Source organism: Balearica regulorum, chromosome 1 (assembly GCF_011004875.1).
Source record: "Balearica regulorum gibbericeps isolate bBalReg1 chromosome 1, bBalReg1.pri, whole genome shotgun sequence".
Lineage (NCBI taxonomy): Eukaryota > Metazoa > Chordata > Aves > Gruiformes > Gruidae > Balearica > Balearica regulorum.
In genome coordinates, this window is record NC_046184.1 from 114,976,346 (window position 1) to 114,998,837 (window position 22,492).

Consider the following 22,492-nt stretch of genomic DNA (forward strand, 5'->3'; position numbering starts at 1 on the left):
CTAGCTCTGGCTCCCGGCTGCAGCACACGCACACCAGCATTAACTCAGGCTTTGCGTGCTGCACTTAGTGCACCTAGGGGAACAAATATGTCTTTATGTGATGATCCAAAGTCATGCAGGCGGATTTCCCTGACCCCTTGTTTTGAGTTTTTAATTAAAATGCCTTTCCCACTCTCTTTTTCTCGCCCCTCGTGATTCCCTCTCCCGGTGCGTGCACATCTGCTCGGCTCAGAGGGCGGCATCCTGCACGGCGTGCTCTTCCCAAGAACAGCTGGTTACTCGTGTTCAGGCTTCCTACCCAAATAGTGAAGAAAGGTCACAATGATGGCATTTCTGGCAGAAGCCCTCCTCTGTGCCTTATTTCCCACTCCTGAATCAGTCTTAAGAGCTAGAGAGGTCACTACGGTTGAAAATGCCCCTGGGAGCTTCCCCTGCAAATACTGCATGGCAGGAGTAAGCAAAACACAGGAAGGCTCAGCCAGCCCACCACTGGGCAATGGCCACCATGTGCCCGGGGGGGCTCTTCAACCTCCTTCCCAGAGGGCCAGAGTCCCCTTTGCAGGATGCAAGTCTGCAGCCGGGGAAGCAGGCAGCAGGGCATTGCCTGTTCCTGCTGCACCCACGGACTCTCTCCTTTCCAGAGACACTTGTAAAGCTTCCCATCTGCTGGCAGCATAAGGATCTGAAAAGCTCCTCAACCAGCATGGTGAAAATGGACCGCATCTTGGAGGGCAGGGGAGTATGTAGCATAGTCGGGGTTTAAAAGGGTGCACAGAAACCTTTACAAATTGAGCTACAACTCCATGCAATTTACTACAATTTAAAATAAACAAACAAACAAACAATATTCTCTTGGTGATGGGGCAACTGCAGACTGCTCACAGATTTAAAAAAGGGAGAAACCAGTCTGTGGGGCTGACCACCAAACTGTGACCTTCTTGCTGACAGATCACACTGGATCCATTTTTCCTGCCCCTTCATCTGTTTTTGCTGCTGCTAGTGTTGTGTGAAAGCTTTCAGAAACACACAGGACACAGGATACTGCAAGCGTTTAGCGCTGGGTAAAGGATGAAGAAGCGCAGTCTTCCTCAGCCCTTACCGGGGGAGAGCTCTGCTCGTGACGCTTTAACCCCGTCTGCCCAGCGCCACATGCAATGCATGCTGTAACAAGGTACAGTAAATAGGTGTGAGCAACATGCCCTGTCAGTATAAATTCACACAGCTGTGCCGGTTCCACCAGCGTACCATTTGCCATTATATCCCTCGTAGGTGCCACATGCAGCCACGACTTTTTAGCTTCTGTCTGAGGACAAGACTCAATCAAGCCCTCTGTCCATCTGTCAGTCGTTTCCATCTATTCTCGCAAATAAACAGCAGCTTTCTCAAAGGTAATTCCTCTCCTGTGAATTTTTGTTAGGAGCAGCCATCGGGAAGAGAAGAGCAGCAGCCCCATGGCGGGCAGGGCCTGGCAGGGCAGGCAGGGCGGGCAGAGCTGAGTGCCAGGAGCGCAGGCAGGCAGAGCTGGCAGGCCAGGCGCTGGCTGCCCTGCCTCAGGATGGCAGCCCATCTCCTGGCCTGGCCTGGCCTGGCCTGGCCCAGCCCACTGGGGATCCCTGCCACAGCGGAGGATATTGAAGTGGGGAATGAGGGAAAGGAGGGCTTTGAGAGAAATCTGCTGTGTGTCTGCAGATAACCAGGTTTCATTAGATAACCGGGTTTCAGAAACCATGAGGAACCTGCAGTTAGTCAGGTTTCTGCTCACAGGACAATGCCTGGAAGGACATCTACGAAAAGTGCTTAGCAGTTCACCGCGGTGCCTGGGCAATGCTTTTTGCTCCTGTGGGCTGGTGGCAAAGCTTGGCCAGCAGCTGTGTGGCTCCATCCAAACTGATAAACGCATTTTTTGTGTTTTCTTTTTCTCTTTTAAGGACCATTTTCTGCTGTTTTTTTTAATAACTCTTTGACATCGCTGTTTTAATAAAACTATCTCATGTTCTGAAACATTTGGATAATGAACTGAGTAATAGCTGAGTGTCAGTTCTCTGCTTCTCAGCTGACCAGCTGTCACACCAAGGACTGTCTTTTGCAATTGGTAGATGTTGGTTTTGATGTTTAATTCCCTTATTTCATGAAAAGACTTTCTTTGAAAAGAGTATTTGAATCATGCATGTATTGGAGATGGCTTTTTTTGTCTAAATCATCTGCTAGAAGCAACTGGGATTTCTTGATTGAAGAGTTTTTTTAAAGAAAGAAAGTTTTTCTTCATGTGGGGAATTTTGTTATGAAAGCGATTCCTTTGCATTATTCAGACCTAGGGATAATTAATTGCAAAATTTCCAGAATAACGCACCTTGTGCAAAATTTCTCTTGTACTGAAATGGCTTAGAGACACAGAGCACCACATGCCAAGGTCCTCTTGCCCCTTCCTGCAAGGATCTGTGGGTGGGATGAAGGCAGCAGGAGGCCTTTCCTGTTAGCAGATTTTAATAGGTAGCAGCGGCTGATTGCCACTGATGTCCTATGACAACTGTCTTAGAGTATTTATTCCACAAAAGAGCTAAAATCATTCAAAGTGTATAGATGAGAGGTGGGAGAAGAACTTTTTTTAAAAGTCACAGAAAAAGGCCTTAGACAGTACTGTATTAAGTATGGTGGAAGATGTTAACAGTATGCAGGAATCTGGCAAGTCTTCAACAGGCTTTGCTAAGGTAGACATAAAGTTCGATACTTCTATTTTCTTCTTATTTTAAACATTACAAGTCACTCTCAAGCTCCAGTAAGTACAGGGACATGTAGAAGGACAAGCTCTGCTCTATGGGAGGATGTTTACAGCAGTGAATAGAACAGTTTCATGAAAATATGAACCATTTTCATGAAAACCTGTAGGTATGATTATGATTATATTGAAGTTAAAACTTGCTGCAAAGTAGCATTCAGAAATTCTCCTAAGATTGGTTTTGTATTCTCCTTCACCAAACTGGGCAGAAAATGAGAGAAAAATCAGTCTCACTTATGAGGAGCAGACCTACATTTCAGATTCTGCTATAAATATAGAACCGTGTATTCTTAAATGTTCCAGGATTTGCTAGTTGCTTATTCAACATCCAGCAGCATGTCTGAAAGGAGCTTTTGAAACAAAAAGGAAATCAGTCGGTCAAGGCTTTGCATTCTTTCTACCTGGGACGATGGGATCCAAACTGAATAATCCTTGTACAAAAAGATGGCAAGTCCTGCCACAGTCCTGCTGGGACCCTGCATCAGCTCCTCAGCCCGTGTGCCAGGGGGATGAGGTTCCACAAGATTTGGGGCAGGTGGATGAAGACCCAGCTCGTATCTGGTGGACCTAAATGGCCCGGTGCCTAGCTGTCCTGAGGCGGCTGTACTTGCCTGTGGGCTACTACTGTGTATCTGGGAGAGAGGCATCCAACCTCCATCCTTGGAGTTTTTCAAGGCCTGCCTGGAGACAAGCCCTGAGCAGCCTGGTCTGATCCCAGAGCTGGCCCTGCTTGCTCTTCTCATCCTAAATCCAAAACATAGCACTCTAGCAGCTGCTACTATGAAAATTTAACTCTATCCCAGCCGAGAACAGGACACGTGGGCCAGGAAGTGGGACTGAAGACCTCCCGAGATCCCTTCCAGCCTGAATTATCCTATTGTCCTGTGAACATGCCCTAGCTTTTCTGGGACAGAAGCTAGCAAGCACAGTTTGGGAAAGTGGTCTTTAGCTGAAATAATGCAGGCGATGTTCCCTTCAAGTGTGTTGCATAAGCTCTTCTCCCATTTTTGCATGCATACACATCCTTCTGCACTGCTTTGGTGGTACAAAACAAATACAGTGCTGGTTTCATTGATCTCTTAATATGAGAACATTTCTACCAACCTTTGGCTGGTCTGTGCTGTGAATCTGGCTCTGCAATTCCCTGCAGCATCCAGCACATCTTCCCCATCACTGGTAGCAAGGAGTTAACAGAGCAGAATAGTTTCTGCAGATTAGTTACTTGCAAATGTATTCTTTGAGGATCTACCTCCATGCACATTCAGGTCTGAAAAGGGAATATGTATTTTACATATTTTGTTTATCTTTTTCATTGTGGCTAGCTTTTGATTTTCACAAACGCTGGTATTCCCATTTATAACATCAGGAAGGATGTAGGAAAGTGGGCAGAACTGCAGTGACTCATTTCCATTTACAGGTTCAAATATTGACCTCCATATTTGTCTGTAGATGTTGCCACCTTCACGGCACAAGGAAGAAAAAATCTGTGGCTTTCCTAGCTCCTGCTATGACAGGTGACTACAGAGGGTAGAAGTACCTGGCAGGTAATTCACTATAACACCTCCTGGAAGGGTAGCTGATATTTGCCTCTAGCATATTATCTTTTCTCAGGAGACTCTTTTTTTTTTTTTTTTTTTGTTCTGCAGTCATACAGATTACAGAAAATCATGTCAAACAGCATAACGTACAAGACTTAACAGTTGTTTCTGTTTCAGGATAGCTAACAATGAAAATGTAGAAAACCAAGCTGGATAGTGCTGCCTTGTAGTCCCAGGCCCCTCAAACGCTACACTGTAAAGTAAAAAAAAAATAAAAATTACTGCAAGTAATTAATGGTCTAGGCGTGGATATTCTCACTATTTGACCAAATGCTTCTTTTCAGCTTGTGATGGGTGACCAGGAGCCATATGAGCCCTTGCCCTGGGTGTGCTGAAGTGATCTGTGCTTTGATGCCAGTTTGAGCATCACCACACTGGTGCCCCCCTGCCCTCCTCCCTGCGCATTGGGAGAGGGCAGGGAGGCATTACCTTCATCCTTCATGGGAGTCGGAAAGAAACCTGCTAGACCAGGCTGCAAATGAAAAGGTTATGAGTATTTGGGATGAGTTGTAGGCACTGTTCTGACTTGGAGGAGAGAAGCAATCAGCTCTGTATGTGGAATTAAGAGTCGCCAGGTTTTGTTTCTGTAAGGACGAGGGTCGTGGCTGCTGAGACACAGATCGACTGTGCATGCAACTGCATGCATAAGGCAGGCTTGCCTTGCTCTGCCGTGCAATGGTGAGATAAAAATCATGCTGCTGCTAAACTAAGCTTTTATAGCAACAAACTGTCCCGGATCAGCTCCAATGGTGCGTCTGTATACTGCAGACAGCCTGCCCGAGCTCAGACTCATTGTACGTGTTCGAGAAGCCTTCCAAGGTATTATCATCCTATCTTACATAAAAATATTCACAGCTAGTTCATGTCTGTTCATGGCTAATTCCCCATTATGTATTTAAAGCATTGCCAATACCAGTTTGTGTTCCACTGAAGGGCCTACAGTTGCACGTAAATATTGATGACTGAAACTCATTATAATTAAACTCCTTAAAATTGCTGGGTGGCTGTCTGTCCTGGTACCATGTGCATATGTACGGAATTTTCTGTTATCAATAAGCCACTGTATCTGAAATCCCACCATACATGACTGACAGACAAAAGTAATGGTGAAACTGAAGCTGTATGTGCTCTCAAGGGTATCGTTTTAGGCACAAAGCAGGAACTACCCTTCAATAATGTTCATGCATGTCATCCATTATTACAATAGTTAAATGCTATGGATATCCAGTGCCAGAGAAAAGCAGGCTTAGGGGACTTGGTGTGGCTTTGATACAAATAGGAAAAAGTCCCTTTGCCTCTTTAGTGTTGAAATTGCTTTTACACCCTGACAAAGTTGGCCCATATTAACCAATATGCCAGATGGATATAGGAAATGCCTTAGATTTTATGATGCTTTACAACTTGCAAATTACCCAAACCCATTTGCTATAAATTATTCAAGATATTAAGGCCCAAATTTTCAGAATTAGCCTCCAATTCTGTGGCTGCAAATAATTACAGGTACAATTTATAGCAACTAGATGCAAGGGCATTTTTTGATATGTAGACCTCTGCCTACCTGATTATCCCACAAAAAGATGGCTATATGTGCTATAAAATGTTCCCAGAGTAATCTGTGTCTGGCAAATTGCTTCCGTGAAATTGGAGCCTGAGTTGAAGTTCTCTAAAAAACCCCAAAGTTAAAAAGTAATTATACAATTACTATATATCTTTGTGGAACGCAGCTTTAAAAATCTTAAAAATCTTTCTTTAAATATGTGCTTTATTGTTATCATCATTTCCCTGGGGTCTGCTGCACTGGCAAACTTACGGTCCATCACCTAAAAATGTCAGTCTGATGCCTTTGGTACACATACGAAAGATAGATCTTCCTTAATGTTGTTATAAAAACTATTTTCATGTTCCAGCATTTGGATTTATGAAGCATAGTGTATACGTATTATATAATTTTTTTTAAAGTAGTAGACTTACAAAAAGTAAATAGGGCTACCATTAAGTAAAAAAAAAAAAAAAAAAAAAAAAAGGAATTATGTTAAAGGAGGCAAAGCATCAGGGATTTTATAAGGCTTAATTTCTACTCTTCTCCATGGGCTTGAGACAGCTTACATCTAAATATTGTGAGTATTAGGGTGAAAAGGTTATTTAGATTAATTCCAAATTTCTGCTTACACTGAGCTATCACTAAAGCAGTGTGCCCTCTGGAATCAGTGGGCATGTGGGTGTGAGCAGCTGAACTGAGATGTTGCAGTCAGACTTTGGTATGTTGTGGAACAGTTGATGAATTAATAAAGCTGAAAGTTTTCTACATAAAAATTTGCAAATAATTTTTACTATCTATTACTATCTTAGTGTGCTATCCCTCCCTTCAGCTGCTTAGAAAAGCGCGTGGTTTCTTGATCTTTGTTCCAGAAGTCCATGGCTGCAATTGTGAGTTCTGGTCAGATTTCTAACACTTTTAGTGAGGAAATTTTTCCCATCTAGAACTGGAAGTTAAATATCTGCTGCAAGAAAGAGTGCCTAATTCTACCCAGCCACGCGCACACCTAGGCAGCACAAAGCCTGTGAACCTGGCGTATTCCTCTGAAATGCCATCTAAAGCCAGTCTTACTGAAAAATGTTCTTCTATGCCAGTGAAAAAACATCACTTTGACAGAGATTTTAATGGATGATAGCAGGTGGGGAGAGTCAGGGGTAGAAAAACTTAGCGTGTCCAGCGGCCCAGAGAGTCTCATTCAGTGGGAGAGTTAGGCTCCAGAGACTTAGGCAGATGGAGCGGGGGCTCCAGCCTGGGTCTTCCCCCCACCCCAGTAAATGCTCCTACTGATGCCAGTTTTGTCAGAAAGTTTCACAGGGAAAGGTTTTGTCAAGAACATCTGACACAGAGCACTGCCCCCAGAGTGATAACCAGCTGGAGATTCAAGAAATGACAAGGTTCAGATCTCCTGGTCCTGACTCATTGGATCAGGGCTATTCCCAGTTCTTCTGCTTGTTGGTACGTCCTTTGTGTTTGGCTGGTTTTGGCAGTAAGTAAAGGACATTTCACAGCAGGCTGTATTTGTAACCTTAGATGGTTGCAGGTAAGTGGTTAGGGCAACCAGACCACCCACCCTATCTTATGAGCCAGCCAGGTTTAGCGCCTGCAGTTGTGACCGTGTTGCTCACTTGGAAATGCCCACGTCTTCTTTCTGCACAGGAGGAGATGCAGTCTGCACCTCCTTCAAAGCAGCAGTGTTTAACATGCAAAGGAGGCAGGAAACTGAAATATGGAGCTAATGTTTTTTTCCCTGCACTATGGAGCTACTGCGTAGCTGGAAAAACTTGTCAGGGATGTTAATTCTCTTGGAGAAAAATGAAAGATGATTTTTAAAAATATAAATTATTACATTCTTAATCATTCAGGTGAGTAAGTATGAGTTACTAAGGTAGCAAGAGGATGCTTCCTAATAAACACTGAAGAGCGGAGATACTCCCTACACTAAATGATGCAGCATTCGTTCAGATGTGGAAAAGGTTCCTGTTCAAAATCACCTTGTATTTTCTGACAGATCCCCTTTAGTGACATCTGCAAACTACAAGGGCCCAGGTTTATGGACTAATTAACTTATGAAAATAAGAATTTTATTTTCTACTGAGCTTCTATTCTGAAATTTGGCCCCTGTCTTTGGTTTCAAATTGGATGACTTTTTATTTTTCCAGAGAAGGCTTCAGCTATGCTATTCAATGCAAATATCGTGATACTGATAAAGAGATTGCAATATACATATACACAAGCTCGCATAATGGTACATGACATAAATACACCATGAATTTTCTAGGACAGGTTTGCATAGGGCAGGATTTAGTGGATGGATTGTAACCGTAGTCTCTGTTTGAAATATTTGGAGTGGGACTTTGTTAACATTTTTCACCATGTCTTTCATTTGGTACTTCTAGAGAACGCCAGACAGGAGAAACTTCTGGGAAACAGTTCTGAAATCAATAAAAAATGTGTGAAATAAGTAGGGATTTAATCCAAAAAGGAGAGGGAATTGATGTTTTATTCAAACTTTTAAAAAATAATTTTAAACCATGGCTAAACTTTCTTCAAAGTTGAGGTTCCAGAAAGCTCGCACTGACAGAGAACATAAATGGAAAGGATGTATGGAAATACGCAAATATAGTGAAGGTTACAGTTCCTTCCATAATGTTGCCTACTCTTGTGAATAATGTAATAACGTGCCACTGTGGTCCAGAAGCACTGTTACCATCTCTGAAAAAGATGAAGAAAATCTGACTTCAGTAGGAGATGATTGACAGATAATGTCTTTAGGCTCTTTGATGGCTATGAACACTGTCTCTCTGTCACTAATGAAGGTAAAAACTGACAGTCCCACAGAGGTGATACAGGCATACAACCTTCTGTCATGGGGGAAAGCAGCTCTCACCCCACAGTGTCCCAAAGTCAGCTTGTTAAATAGAAATTAATTATCTTCTTTTAGCTGTTCTGGATTTAGGCTGGACAGAAGATGAGAAAAGGAAAAGAGTTCTGGTAGGCATATGTGAACCCTTGCTTTGAAATTCAATTTTTCACAAATTCGAGTTGGTTCTAATTTTGCACACTTTCACCCAAACCTACCCCACAGGCAGGCTGAGTTCTGAGTGCCCAAAGAAAGCGAGGATCTGCGTCTTGGTACTGTAATGAGGTGAAGTACCGTAACAAGCAGTGTGTCTTGAAACCTGACAGTTATTGACAACAAAAGCTATAAAGCACTTAAAAACAGCAATACAAAATGGAATAGGACATACTCCCTAATTGCCCCAGAAGCAGGTGTGACTACAGCTTCAGAAGACAAGGTGAGCCCAAAGCAGTAGTCTGCCACGGTCCTCTTGCAAAAATTGTAGCCACCCTTTTCTTGTGTGGTGTCTCTGATATGTCCTTCTGACTGCAGCTCCCATCCTTGGAGCTCCTTTCCAGCCTAACTGCCATCAGGGTGACCTCGGAAGCCTGGCTCCTGCACCACACTTTCAGGAAAAGGGCACTGCAAGACTTGGGGCAGGGGGAAGCGGGAAGATGCAGACTGGCAAAGGAACTTTTGCTTCCTTGACATTCAATTTAGTTCTGCCAACGTTTGGGGACACAAGGATGTCTTGCTGGCCAATGGGGCATGTGTAAGCCCATGAGCCCAGATGGGCTGCATGTGAGTGTGCTAGGCAAGCTGGGTGATGCTATTGCAAGGCCTCTTTCTGTCATCCTTAAATGTCATGGCAATTGGGAAGGTTTCTGGCGGATGAGAAGGCAGCAAACGTACCACCTGTCTCCAGGAAGGGCAAGGAAGAGGAGCTGGGTAACTACAAGCTGGTCAGTCTCACCTTAGTCCCTGAGAAGGTTATGGAGCAAAGCTGTTTGGAAGCCATTCCCAATTATGTGAGGGACAAGAAGGTGGTTGGGAACAGCCAAAAATAAATTCCTTCCTCTCTCCCTCCAGCACTGACCCTGATGGCAAAACGGCTTATTGGCAGTATCTGGGGAATGAGATCCTTCAGGTTTGTAGGTGAAGGCTTCCACATTTTTACTCTGTCAGATTGTGTCTATGGCCATACTATCCTTGTGGCAGGCATACGTCTTTCTGCAATGAGGCTGTTGCTCTATTTTCTACATAGCCTTAGCATGCTGAGTGGAGGTGCTAGCTTTCTGCTGTGAAGTAGGGAAGGGGTAAGGCTTTTAACAGCAGGTTTTATTCTTGTGACTTCAGCCTTTCCCTGCAAAGGTCATAAAAGCATCTATAAAATATTTTATTTTTGCAAATACCCTAAAGCTGTCACATAATCACTGCCTGCTTTTCACTCCCTGACAGGGCAGCAGTTGTAGTTATGGGAAAAGTACATGAAGAAAACTGTGGAATGTTAACAAACAGTAAAATTCGAGTAACAAAAATGGAAGGAAATTGAAGTGTGTTTTGGGTTGTTTTTTTTGTTTTAGCCATAGTGCAGACTCTGTGGTATGTAATTACAGTGTAACAGTAATACTGGTTTACATCAATGTCTAAATGCACAATAGAAATGACATTCTGCTCAGCACTGTCCACTATAACTGGTTATGCTGGTTATTTTCTCATAAACATTGCTCTTAGTCCCCTTTATTGGAGAGAAATTCCTATGCTAAAATCAAGCAAACTAACAGTGTCCTGCTTCAGTTTTTTTAGTCTGATACCTCTTCCATTTTCCAGACATTCTTCAAACACACAGACATCCCTGTCCCAAGGAGGCAGCAATTCAGTAAACACCACTTAAACCACCAGACTGTCAGTAGAGTACCAGAATAAATGACAAAATGATAAATAAAATCTCTCCCCTAAGTCAGTTTAACCCTTGATTAATATTTACTAAAACGTATCAGCAGCGACAAGTGCAATGTGCAACAGGGAGCAAGCTTTGCGTGGAGGGGTCTCCACACCTGAACGTGGACGTGTCCCAAAATTGTGGAAGGATCATTTCAGGCAGAGCCGGAAGGACAGCTGAAATGTAAGAGGGCAAAGTCTCATCTGCTCTTACAGTAAGGCCAACGCCAAGTTTGTGTAAGCCATCTGAACAGAATGAAACTGTGTCACTCCAGGAGCCATGTCGCACAGAAAAATATATGACTGGTCACACTAACGTCTCCTCATCCTGAACATAACTGATAGAAGCTCATGTTTTTATAGAGAGAAGGATCAAACAAGTGCTAGTATATTTGACTGTATATTCTGCAGTTACTGGTCCATGTCCTGCATTCACAGACAGAAGGAGAAAGTAAGAAAGATGTTGTCCTCTGGCCTATGGACAAATATTAGAATAAACATGCTCCATCTACCTTTACTGGGTAGTGCTTGTAATGGATCAAAGCACACTTCCTTCAGTTTACCTAAGTAATGTACATGGAAGAAAGTTTGCCTTGTGAATCTGAGAGAGAGTCACACGTTAAAGTTTCACATATGACTTAAAATGTTATGAAGAGAAATAAGACAAAATTTCAGTACTGGACTCTTGGAAGAGTTTGTGGATGCCATACCTCAAAAAACACTTGTGTGAACTTGTGCATGAACCAAAATGTGCTGTTTAAGGCTACTGTACTAGTTGTATTTAATGGGAGTTGTCTCTTCTATAAGATGCGGCAGATCAGGATTTTCTGTGTGTGTCTGCTTCCAGGCAGTAGATAATCTTGTCTGTGTAAGCCTCAAGGAGGTCAGAAGCTGATTTAACAGCCTTAGCTTTCTGGAAAAGAAACCTTATTCTCAAAGGTATAATATAAGCGCTCAGGTAGGTAATGAGCTATTGAGCCTTTCCTGAGAAATCATGAGTGTGATCCTGCCTTGCCTTGCAAGAGCTGAAAATGGTTTCCAGCTACTGGAAACCATAAAATCAGTTGAGTCCTAGCTGCAGCTTCCACACAATATATCATGAGATATTACTTCCCATTAGGTAGTAAGCTTTTATGGGTCTCGGACTGTCTCTTGGGCATGTTTGAGCAGTGACAATGTTCCTCTCACACACTCTCTGCTCCTTGAGGTAGCTGTTTCCCTTCTCTGGGTCTCCTTCCTAACTCCTCTTCCCAGTTAAGTATCTTCAGAATGAAGTCCTAAAGAAGCAGGCAGGAGGAAGCCCAGTGCTTGCAAGAATTTAGTAGCTGTCTTTAAGCAACATCACAGACACCTCTCCCTTGCCCTTCACATCATCATCCTGGTGAAGCTGAATGTAAGTTACTCTCAGATCTCTCCTCCTCTGATCTGCTTCTTGCTCTCCTTTAGTCGTCCTTCCATTCCATTACTTCTTTTTCAGTATCTACCAAAATAATATTGGACTCTGTGGTCATTAGTTTTGTTTCCTTTCCTTTGGTGCTCTCATTCCTTTCTGCCAGTGTCGTGGTTCCTGTTTTCAAGAGAAGCCATTTTGCTTCCTTTTGTGCAACAGTTTTGTTTCTCATCCCTACTTTTATTCATGAGGAGTATTCTCACTTCTGCTCTTTTACACTGCACCAGCATTTACTTTCCTTGCCAATATTTTCCTTCCTAAATCACTTTATTCCCTTTTTCAGCCCATCCCAGCCATTATTAGACAGCACTTGGAGTCTGCCATTTTATTTTTTATTCTTGCATAAGACTGGGTTTTCTCTACCAAAAAGCCCATTTTCCCCAAAGATGGTAATAACTGCCATGATCTTTCCTCTCAAACCCTTATTCAGCTACTTTGTTCCTCATCTTGGTTTCTCAGGTCATCCTTCTGCTATCATCTTTTGCCTCTTGCTTCTTATTTTACTTTCACCTCCTCCCCTTCACTTCTCCCCATGAGCTACATTTTCCCTTAAGTTTCCACGCAATCATTCTTTCATTTTCTAACTAACTTAGTCCCTGTTGCAGTCCCATCTCTCTCCCCCTCCTTTTTCATGAGAACCCATTAATTTGTTCTCCTGTGCTGACTCTTTCTTTCCTGGTACAGTTAGGTTTTGACATGGGTGAACAGATCCTTATCACAATACCCAAAAGCAGTAGATGCTTGAGACTGGATGATAGTATAGGGATATGGGACTTGATCATTATTAGCATCTTTCAGACCTTTCATCCCCTACCTTTTATGACCTCCCCTCTAGATGGCCTCTGCACAGACAGCTGAAAATTGACTGTTTCCAATTAAGATAAACAACTATTTTGAGAAATTCTGAATTCTCTGGGAAATGTTGTTTCAAACCAGGGAAGTTATTTGCCCATGACACTGTGCTCACCCTCCTCACCGTGCAATTTTCAGTGCTTAAGCAAGCTGCTCATTTCCACTTGCGGACTGCTCTGTGCCCAGCACAGCTGGGTGCGCAGAGCCACACGGTGAGCCAGATAAGGGAGCAGATCCAGCTGAAAAACTATTTCTTCAAGCTGAGATCCTTTTGGACTAATCAGTTCCCCACTGGGTTTGGCATGGAGCCACACAAACAAAGGCTGGAGCAACAAAGGGCTAGCCTGGGGGCAGGAGTAGTGCCTGGGGGTGAAGAGGGCACTCTGTGGTTCAGACTGGCTTCAGCAACACCTACCAGCATGTGTGACACCACCACCCAACATGGAAAATGCAACTACAGTAATCGGTTGTTTTGTTCCCTACATCCATCAGTAATTGTCTCTCACTTACCAAGAAGCTTGTTTGATTTTGCTGGGTAACAAGGAAGGAAATGCATTGATTTGGTCTCAGATTAAAACTAAATGACTGCTGCCTGGTAAAGAAATCTCTTAGGTCAACTGGAAGGCACCTGGGATGGGAATATACAGCATGGAGAGCATTGCAGCTAAGTATCTGTTTCCATGACAGTATTCCTTTGGATGCTGGACTACCATTGTTTGGTATGAGCCAGTCATCAGAAGCTAAACTACATCTCTATCAATGCAGCCCTCAACCACTGTTTTTCATGCTTAATTGCCTCAGACTTTCACACAAAGATGTAAAGATTATATAAAAGTAAAATTGTGTCAAATCTGATACCACTGAGAGAATCCAAAGCCAATACCGGTTTCTTTGCTATCACCAATACATTGATTTTTTTATAAACATTTATTAATAACAACTTTAAAATTACTGCAGCACTGCTATTCCCATGCTACACTTGCAGATATTTTGGTAGTTCTAGATCTTGTTTCTAGAGGCTTGTGTTAGATCTTCAAAATATAACCATAATCAGAATCAGATGACATTCTTATTTGATATTATTTTTAAAATCAGCTACAGGTATATATTCTGTACTAAAGCCAGATTTATAACCTTTAAGGAGAGCAAAGACAGTCTATGACAATCTAGTTTGGAATCATGAATTAAAAAAAAAAAAAACTGTCAGATTTCAAGGGGGGAAAATTTCAGCTGTTGATGTAGACTGCTAGCTTCTAATTTAGCCATAACTTAGTCAATATCAGACATAATTCCCTTGCTTAAAAAGTCATTAAAATTTTAATAAAAGCAAGGAGATGCTAGGACAAAAGTATATTAAGATGGCATAAAAGTTGTGCATATATATCATTAATTTAAAGGCGGACTAGATGTTAATTAGAATGACTTAATTGAACATTTCCAAATATGAACATTAGCAAATATGAACATTTTTAGATTCATTTGGAAGGCATTTTCAATTCTGAATACAGTAGCTTTCAAATGCATAGTACCAATGGAAGTCTGTAATGTTTGCCCTTGTAAAGTTGTTCTTATATCTTACTGACATACAACATGTTAGGGGTACATATATGTGAGTTGTTCCTATGTTACATGATACATGTGTTTCTATGTTACTGGTACCGATACATAAGGTCTGATACAGGTCTCAACTCTGTGTAGCTTCCTTGAGTGTGTGCAAAGTAATCTATACACCTTCAGTAAGCGATACAGAGTAAGCTCAAGGAGACAAACTTATTTGAATAAGCCAAATGTTTAAGTTACTTATCAAAATTAAGCTAAAAGAAATTTTTCAGGCTTGATGCGTTCAGGTTTAGGGGTTTGGGGTTTGGTTTGGAGATGGGGCTGGGTTTTGGGTTTTTTTTTTTTTTTTGCTTTCATTTCATTCTACATCTATCAAAGTAGGAAATTACTCTGAGTTGTAGTTCCTATCTGCTTCCTATGTAAATATAAGCTACCACTTTGTAGAGTCTGCAGTCATTTATAGCCATGAGGTAGACATGAGTAACTGGAACCTGATTTCTTTCATTTCCAAGTAGATTTAGCCTTCAACAAAGTATCCTAGAATGTATACAGCTCATTTTCTAAAAAATTGTTAGAGACTGCACTCTTCTTGTGTGAACACTCAAACTAAGATTTCCTCTTAAGCCCTTGAGTACCTATGTGTATACTGCTGTTTTATTAGTTAATTTGCCAGTGTAGTGGTCGATATGCTCCTGGACTGCTTTGAGAGTGTGCAGACTATTGGCACACTGTGCCTAATATATACAAATGAAGAATCTGTTCTGGTCTACCAGCACTGGGGTGTCCCATAAGCAGATATTATTCAGGGTAACTGTAGTTCAATAAGGCTTTTTGGTTAAACTCTACATCATGTTTTCATAAATGGCTTTGAGATTTTTAGCTTGTTGATTCTTCTATAGCTCAAAAATAACGTTAAGTTTTTCCAAGCAAAATAACAATCTTAAAAATGTAAGCACTTTCACAATGTGCATGGTGAAATACCTCTTATTCACCTAGACCTACAGAAGGAAAAGAAATACATTGGGAAAGGTACAGTAAAGCCATTCCATGTTTAGATCAAGAATCAGTTGAAATTCAGACCATGTTATTAGAGTACCATCATCAGTACTCTAATAGTACTGATGACAGTATTAGAATACTGTTATCAGTAGCTTTTCAGAGGTTTACACAAAGTGTGCTGGTGGGTCACAGATAGGCTGTGTACTACGGAACTACCTGCAGCTGACACCTTCCTTTGCCAGCATGAGTAGAAGTGTCAAGGGCTGCACAAATAGCAATGCAGAGTCAGTCTTTGCAAAATAAAACCCATGTATGTAAAGCTTTCTTTTATAAAATCAGTGGCAACCTAAATGGTTTCTGTTCAAGTGTGCAGGTTCTGTGTAGAATAAATGCCCAAATGTAAGGATAAACAGTTTTGGAGACAAGGTCTGATTTTATTAGTAATAATGTCTTTCAGAAAAGATGAGCAGTTAGCTTGCACTGAAACCCTTTGCAAACATGAACCAACATCAAATGGTTCAGAGGAAAACAGGAGAGTTTTAAAATGCAATTAGGTATGGAAAACATGGTTTCTGTGCAAGGGTACAATGTTATATTATCCTACATATTCTCCAATATAGCTGGAAAGGATAGAACAACTAAAGCAAGGAGGGAATCTAGCCCTAAGCAAGCTACTGGTGAAATATCACGTTTCTGACCCTGCCCCCTCACTGTGTGTGATTACACATATATCAGACCACAGCATCTTTGTTTTGTGACTTAACACTGGGAGCTGGTCAATGGCATGTTAAATTAAAAGGAATTTTCTGCAACAGGATGAATGGGGACTCTGGACTGGCCTTCCTCCTGTTAATTATTTTAGACACCTTCTTTTCCTGCTTGATCTCACTTCGCTGCTCTCTAAGTTGCTGCAAGTATCTTTGGGCCTCAGTCACCTGATGCTCGGTGCATCATCTGATGGGGAAGGACGCAGACATCCCTACCACCACTGAGCTTGTCCTCAGCTTCAGCAAAAGGAGGACAGTTTTATTTCCAATGATGACATCATTGCTCTCCACCGAGGAGAGATGCTTCTGAGTTGGCCTTTCCCCTTCGTAGCCTGCCTCGCCTTTCTCCAGGTCCACGCTGGTCATCTCTGGATGCCTCCACGCATCATGTGGACAGAGGCCCACATGAGGGGTGCAAGAAGGGGACTCTTGGGGGTGAGAGCGGGTTTTATTGCAGACGGTTATGCTGATACCCTACCGATACTCTCCTGGTGGTTAGTAGATCGCTAACGAGAGCGATCCAGAGAAGAAAAACAGAGGGACAGCTGTGCTGGCTCAGACCGAAGGGCAGGCTCTCCTGCTATCTTGTCTCCAGCAGTGGCAAACTGTGGGTATTTAGAAAAACACCATGAGTATCAGGGAAGTATATAATAGTTTTTCCCCTGAATACTCAGTATCTGGGTGTCTGTAGCTCACTTAGCTCCAGAGCCAGAGGTGATGTCTGGGCATTTAGTAGCCTTCACCGGATTATCTGACCAGGATTTTTCTAATGCCTTTTTGAACCTGTGAAAGGCTGTTAGCTTCCTCGGTGCCCATGGCAAGGAGTCTCACAGTTTAGCTGCAAGTTCTGTGAGGAACCACGTTGCGAATTTGGCCTTTGCTAGTTTCACTTCATGCCCCTTAGTCCTTGCATTCAGAAAGGCAAGGAAAGCTCCTTCCCCATTCACCTTCTCTACCGCCTTGGTGATTTCACAGCCCTCTGCCTCAGCGCTACCATCTTCGCATGCCGGCTCTATACACTCTCCTGTCATGCTTCAAGCTATTTTTATTGCCCTCATCTGAACCTCCCCTATTCCTGAAAATACAAGCAATGCTCTCACAATTACAGGCTGTCAGATTTTCAGATATGCCTCTCAATTAGTATGTGCATACATTCTGCACATGCTGGGATCAAATGACCTTTGTAAATGCGGCTTGCCAATACAGTTGCTTGCGCATTTCCAACATCGCTCTCTGAATGTTATTTGGCTTTTTAATCCTGCTCTCAAGGGTTACCCATTTGGTGAGCTCCAGTCAAATAAATACTCAGCTGAGTCTGATCTCAGTGTGGCAAACAGGCAGAATACAAACAAACCAAAACCAAACCTCAGCAGCAATACAAACTTTTAAACTACTACTTTTATAAGTACTATATACATATATCTATATATAGTCTGTGCTTTGTGTTTTCTTGAACCTATTTTCCGTCAGTGAAGACTTATGGCTACTGTCAAAAATAGAAGGAACATTCTCAGTAAATTGCTTCTGCAGTTATCAAATGTCTTTGGATTCATTTCAGCATTTAATCACCCTCAAAAGCTGTTTTTTGCCTCATATGTTTCTGCATCCTTTAATCATGGAGGAATTAACTGCCAAATCCTGTTTCGGTTTTTTGTTTGTTTGTTTTTTTATTTTAAAGTATATTCATTTCATGTACTGAAATGAGGAATGATAGGATAGGTTTTTCTTTTTTTTTTTTACGAAGCTATTCACAATTCTTCACCCCAAATGACACTTAATTCTCATTCAGATTGGATAAAGAGGATTGCTGCCCTCATCCCCACGTATCCTGTCTTCCCACATTCTGTGCCTCATTTCAAAGAACTGCCACTAAAGGAAACTTTTGCCTCCTTCCAGCCCCCTCCATACTCACTTTTTAAAGAAGTAAGATTGCTGCTGGGGCTCTGTATACAGATAGATACACACCAAGAAACTTGCAGGTTTTTCAGGGACAGATTCAGTAGCGCTTTCCTCCGCAATGATCTTCTCCTATGGATTACCAGATAATGCACCTGGAACTACATTAGTTTGTTCAGGCTCATGGTTTATCTGAAAATCATTTTCCAGTAATCTTATGTACACCATCTGGCTAAACATCCTGTTAGGAGCCAGCCGCTGAAAGGAGAAGGAAGTACTCTCTTCCCCAAACCGTTGCTAAGCAGCTCAAGTAGTAACAACCACATCATTTATTTGGTCTGTGCGAAACTGGGTCCAGCAAGATCCCCTGGCCCCATCTGGGATGCGGACATGCAGCCGTGGCTGTCAAATAAGTGAGAAGAAATGTTTATTCCCCTCCCCTCCAACTGTCAAGCCAACCTATTTTCTTTTTCTTTTTTTTTTTCTCCTATAGCGATTATTATTAGTTAGTGTTCATGAGCCCAGTTATCACAAAAAGAACCCTGTGCCTGCGACAGCACCAGTTTCGTGCTGCTTGATGCCGTCTCTCCCCAAGTGCAAGGATTTGTAAGCCGCGCAGATGAATAGAGCCGCTCATTGGGCAGATGCAGCGGTGAAGCGAGGAGACCATCTGGGATCCTAAAAACTGCTCGCCACCCAGCCTCGTCCAAACTCCGAGCCGCGCGAGCTCAGATGTGCTGACCCCCGGTGCCGCCTCCTGTGCCGAGTGGCCGGTGGCAAGCAACCCAGCCTGCCCTCAGCACCGTGAGGCAAAACTGGGGGCAGGAAAATGCACCCCTCGCTTTCTTCCCCGAGGAAGAAGAAATCCTTCCAAACAGCATCCTTTAAAACGCACTCATAATGTAACAAGGAAAAAGAGTCCTACTTTAAGATGTACCAGCTAACTCAGCTTGGCTGCTTGGGCTCCAAACAGGAGCTCCCTGCTGACGGGGCAGGGTATTTTGTCTCTAAAACCAGCAAGTCTCAGGTTCCTCCTAAAATTAGATGTGGCCCCTGGGGCCAAATTTAAGGTTCCTTCCCTACAGGTGGGGTGTCTCCATCTAAAGAGCTCATTCCCACGCATTTCCCACGCATTCGCAGGACTCGCCGCCTGCTTCAGGGCAGGCAAGTGTACCGGTGAACACGTGTAGGCAGCATCCTACTTAAATTAATTCCGCCGAGATCTTACTCATTAATCTCTGGGATGCTGCAGGTGCATTTATTAATGTAAGAGCCCCATGTTAAAATGCTGTGATCCTTTCTGACATATTAAGCCATTTTTAATTCGCTCTCATCATCTCCAGCCTCTCTAGTAGACATTAGATAACTCTGGGGTCCTAAATAAGCTACAGTGACTTAGGTAGAAAGCAAGTGAGTTATTAATCTTATGCAAATGCCTGTTTAATTTTCAGGGATCTTGGCGCCATTGTAAGTGCTGGAAGTCATGGACTATAAAGAAAAAAGGTAATTTCCTGTTTGTTTAATTTCTGTAACTTTTCTCCTGGCTGGTAAAGCTAGGTAATAGAATTTGCAATGTAAAATCATTATTAGAAGTGCCAGTATGATATTTGATTAATCCGCTCTATTTAGGCTTAATAATACACACTTGACTTATGTTCTGGAAGCAAAATTGCCTGCTATTTCCCCTCCTGCTTTTTAAATATATTTATACTTATTCTTATTCTTAGAATTATGATACATGAACTTATTTCTTCATGCATTGTTATTAGGAAGTGGTAATTCCCCGGATGTATGCTTCATCAGCAATAGTATGTTTTCTGCAAGATTTCTACTCATGGGAAACTTTTGATCTATGCAATGGCCAAAAATTCCTTCCAAGGATGGATGCCTTTCTCACTTCCCTGCAGGTTGAGACGGGACAGTTCCAGCCACTTCTCGAGTGGCAGATTTCCGGGGTAAACCCAGAAGGCGGCGATGACTCAGGAGCTGACATTGTTCTCACTCAGCACTGAATCAATTTTCTGTCATGCTAGTTCTTGGATAAAACAGAAAATAACAGTACTTCTGACTGTTCAAGGAAAATAAAGGCCATTTGTCACTTCTTTTCAGTGAAAGAGTATTACACTGAAAGCCACGGCCAGCTCCAATTCATGGGAGAGGTTTTGTCTCCACCCACATCTTCCTGGGCCATTTCTATTAGATACAGCATCTTTTCTCTCTCCCCGGCCCAAGCCACTGTTAAAAATGCTTGTATATTATGGCAGGTATTGCTTTAACTCAGCAATGAACAAAGACGTTTCTTCTTACGAAGTGCTTTGGAGTGAAAACAACATTTTTAAAGTAAGGTACAACCATTGCGAGTGATGCAACAAGTACTCTGTAAGATCTGGTTTACTTTTTAGAAATCTTTTTTTGTAATTGTGCTAAAGAAATTATTCTATTCCTGGTTTCATTTCATTTTACGATAATTCTTCTAACTTCTATTTCCATCACAGTAATATTTAGTGCAATCATATCCATTTAATTTGATCATTTACGTTCCACTGCAGTGATCAAAGCAGGCAGTCTACTGCTTCATGTTACCATTCATTACACCTTACTAAATCAGGCATCCAAATAAAAGCAATTATTGTCGACACACGTGAAATAGTACATTTTGCATTGCAAAGTGTTAAGAAAATGCTTTTAAACCACACTATTTTCAAGCTAAAAACTATTCCTTATGTTTTGTTTGTACTTTCTCGGCGCTTCATAGCCTGGCTTTGGCTTGTCAGTCAAAACTGTAAGGAATAGATAATATTAGTAAGCTTTAAAAAAAAATAAAAGTTATTCCATAATAGGTTTCAAAAGGGAGTTTATTTATATAGGTTGTGTTTAAATGCTTCTCACTATATGTCTTTTGGGGCTAGGACTGCCTGCAAAGAACACCAAAACAAAACAAACACCAGCAGGGCTGATTTGAAACCAAACATCTTTTGAATGAACAAAAAAAATAGTCTGGAGAATTTTTCACACGCTTTTTAAATAAAAGCAAAGTACCTTTGGAAACTTAGGATCTGACTGATAGAGCAGAAGTGTTTGTTTATTTGCTTTTTAGCGGGAGGTGTACAAGAATCAAGAGCAAGTGTCCAGGGATGCTCCTGAGTGGCTCTGGCGGAGATGCTGGGGTGGGACGGGGCAAGCTGAGACCCTGCCCTCGGGGGCAGAGCTGGGACCTGGCCCAGCACCCTGTCCTACGTGCAACCCACAGAAAGCCGGGGGGAGAGCGCGTGTCCTCCTCTTCTGTCGGCTGTGCCGTTAACTCAGGAATCTACCCCAGTTTTGAAAATATGGAAATGAACACTCTTCAAAACCATAGACCTGAACGCACTAACAATTTTGGCTTTTCTGCAACCTTGTTTTTCAATGAATGAGTCATCCTCCCTTCCGTTCCTCCTGACAAGCTTGTCTTTTGTCTGTAGCTCTTACAAAACGAACCTCTGATTCTGTTTTATGCAATCAGTGGCCAGATGGTGACTGGACAAGAAGCAGCCTGATTTACCTCGGAGTGATACTGAACTTCCACAGCTGCTGCTGAAAGGGAGTGTTCCCTTTTGAATGAAGAGCACTTTCTGGGGATCACAATAAAATGGCAAAATTGCAGTAGACTGGTGTTCATGTAGAAATTTATTTTCTTAAATGACTGTGCTCCTATAAGCAAGGAAAATGAAATCTTTGGATGCCTCTGTTAAGCTCTGTCCCCTAGAGAGAGTAAAATACTGGTGTGATTGCCCTAGGTATTGGTCAGAGCTCACCGGGAGGAGAGCGTGCAGTTCTCATCACCTATATACCAAAAAGGTGTGCAGAGATGGCTTGCCAGGATGCTCAGGAGGTGGAAAATCCATCTTCTGAGTGGGCAATAGATGAGAAGGGCTTGATCACAGAGCAAAATAAACGCTGCAAGAGAACAAGGTTTCTCTTTCTAAAACTAATTTTTGGTGGCATGGAGGGGAGGGAAAGGCTGAAGGACACAACCAGCACAGAGACATGGGTACAAAGTAGTCATGAATAAATCAAAGATGGTAATGAAAACAAGGTTCTGGAGTAGCCTCCCATCCTGACAGGCTCTCTCTTGCTAACAAATTAAAAAATAAGTTCTTAGAGGGGAGTGTGAAAAAAACCCCTCTCTTTCTCTTCAACCCCCCCCCCCAAACAAACAAAAAACAACCAAAAAAAAAAAAAAACCCCAAACAAAAACACCCCCAAAGCCAAACCTAAAGCCAAAAACTGATGCTGGT

General features: G+C 42.3%; 1 protein-coding gene across 5 annotated transcripts in view; it reads right to left on the reverse strand.

Moving 5' to 3' along the window:
- GRIK1 (glutamate ionotropic receptor kainate type subunit 1) overlaps positions 1-22,492 on the reverse strand; it is a 169,943-nt gene that overhangs the window by 104,547 nt on the left and 42,904 nt on the right. The window lies entirely within an intron of this gene.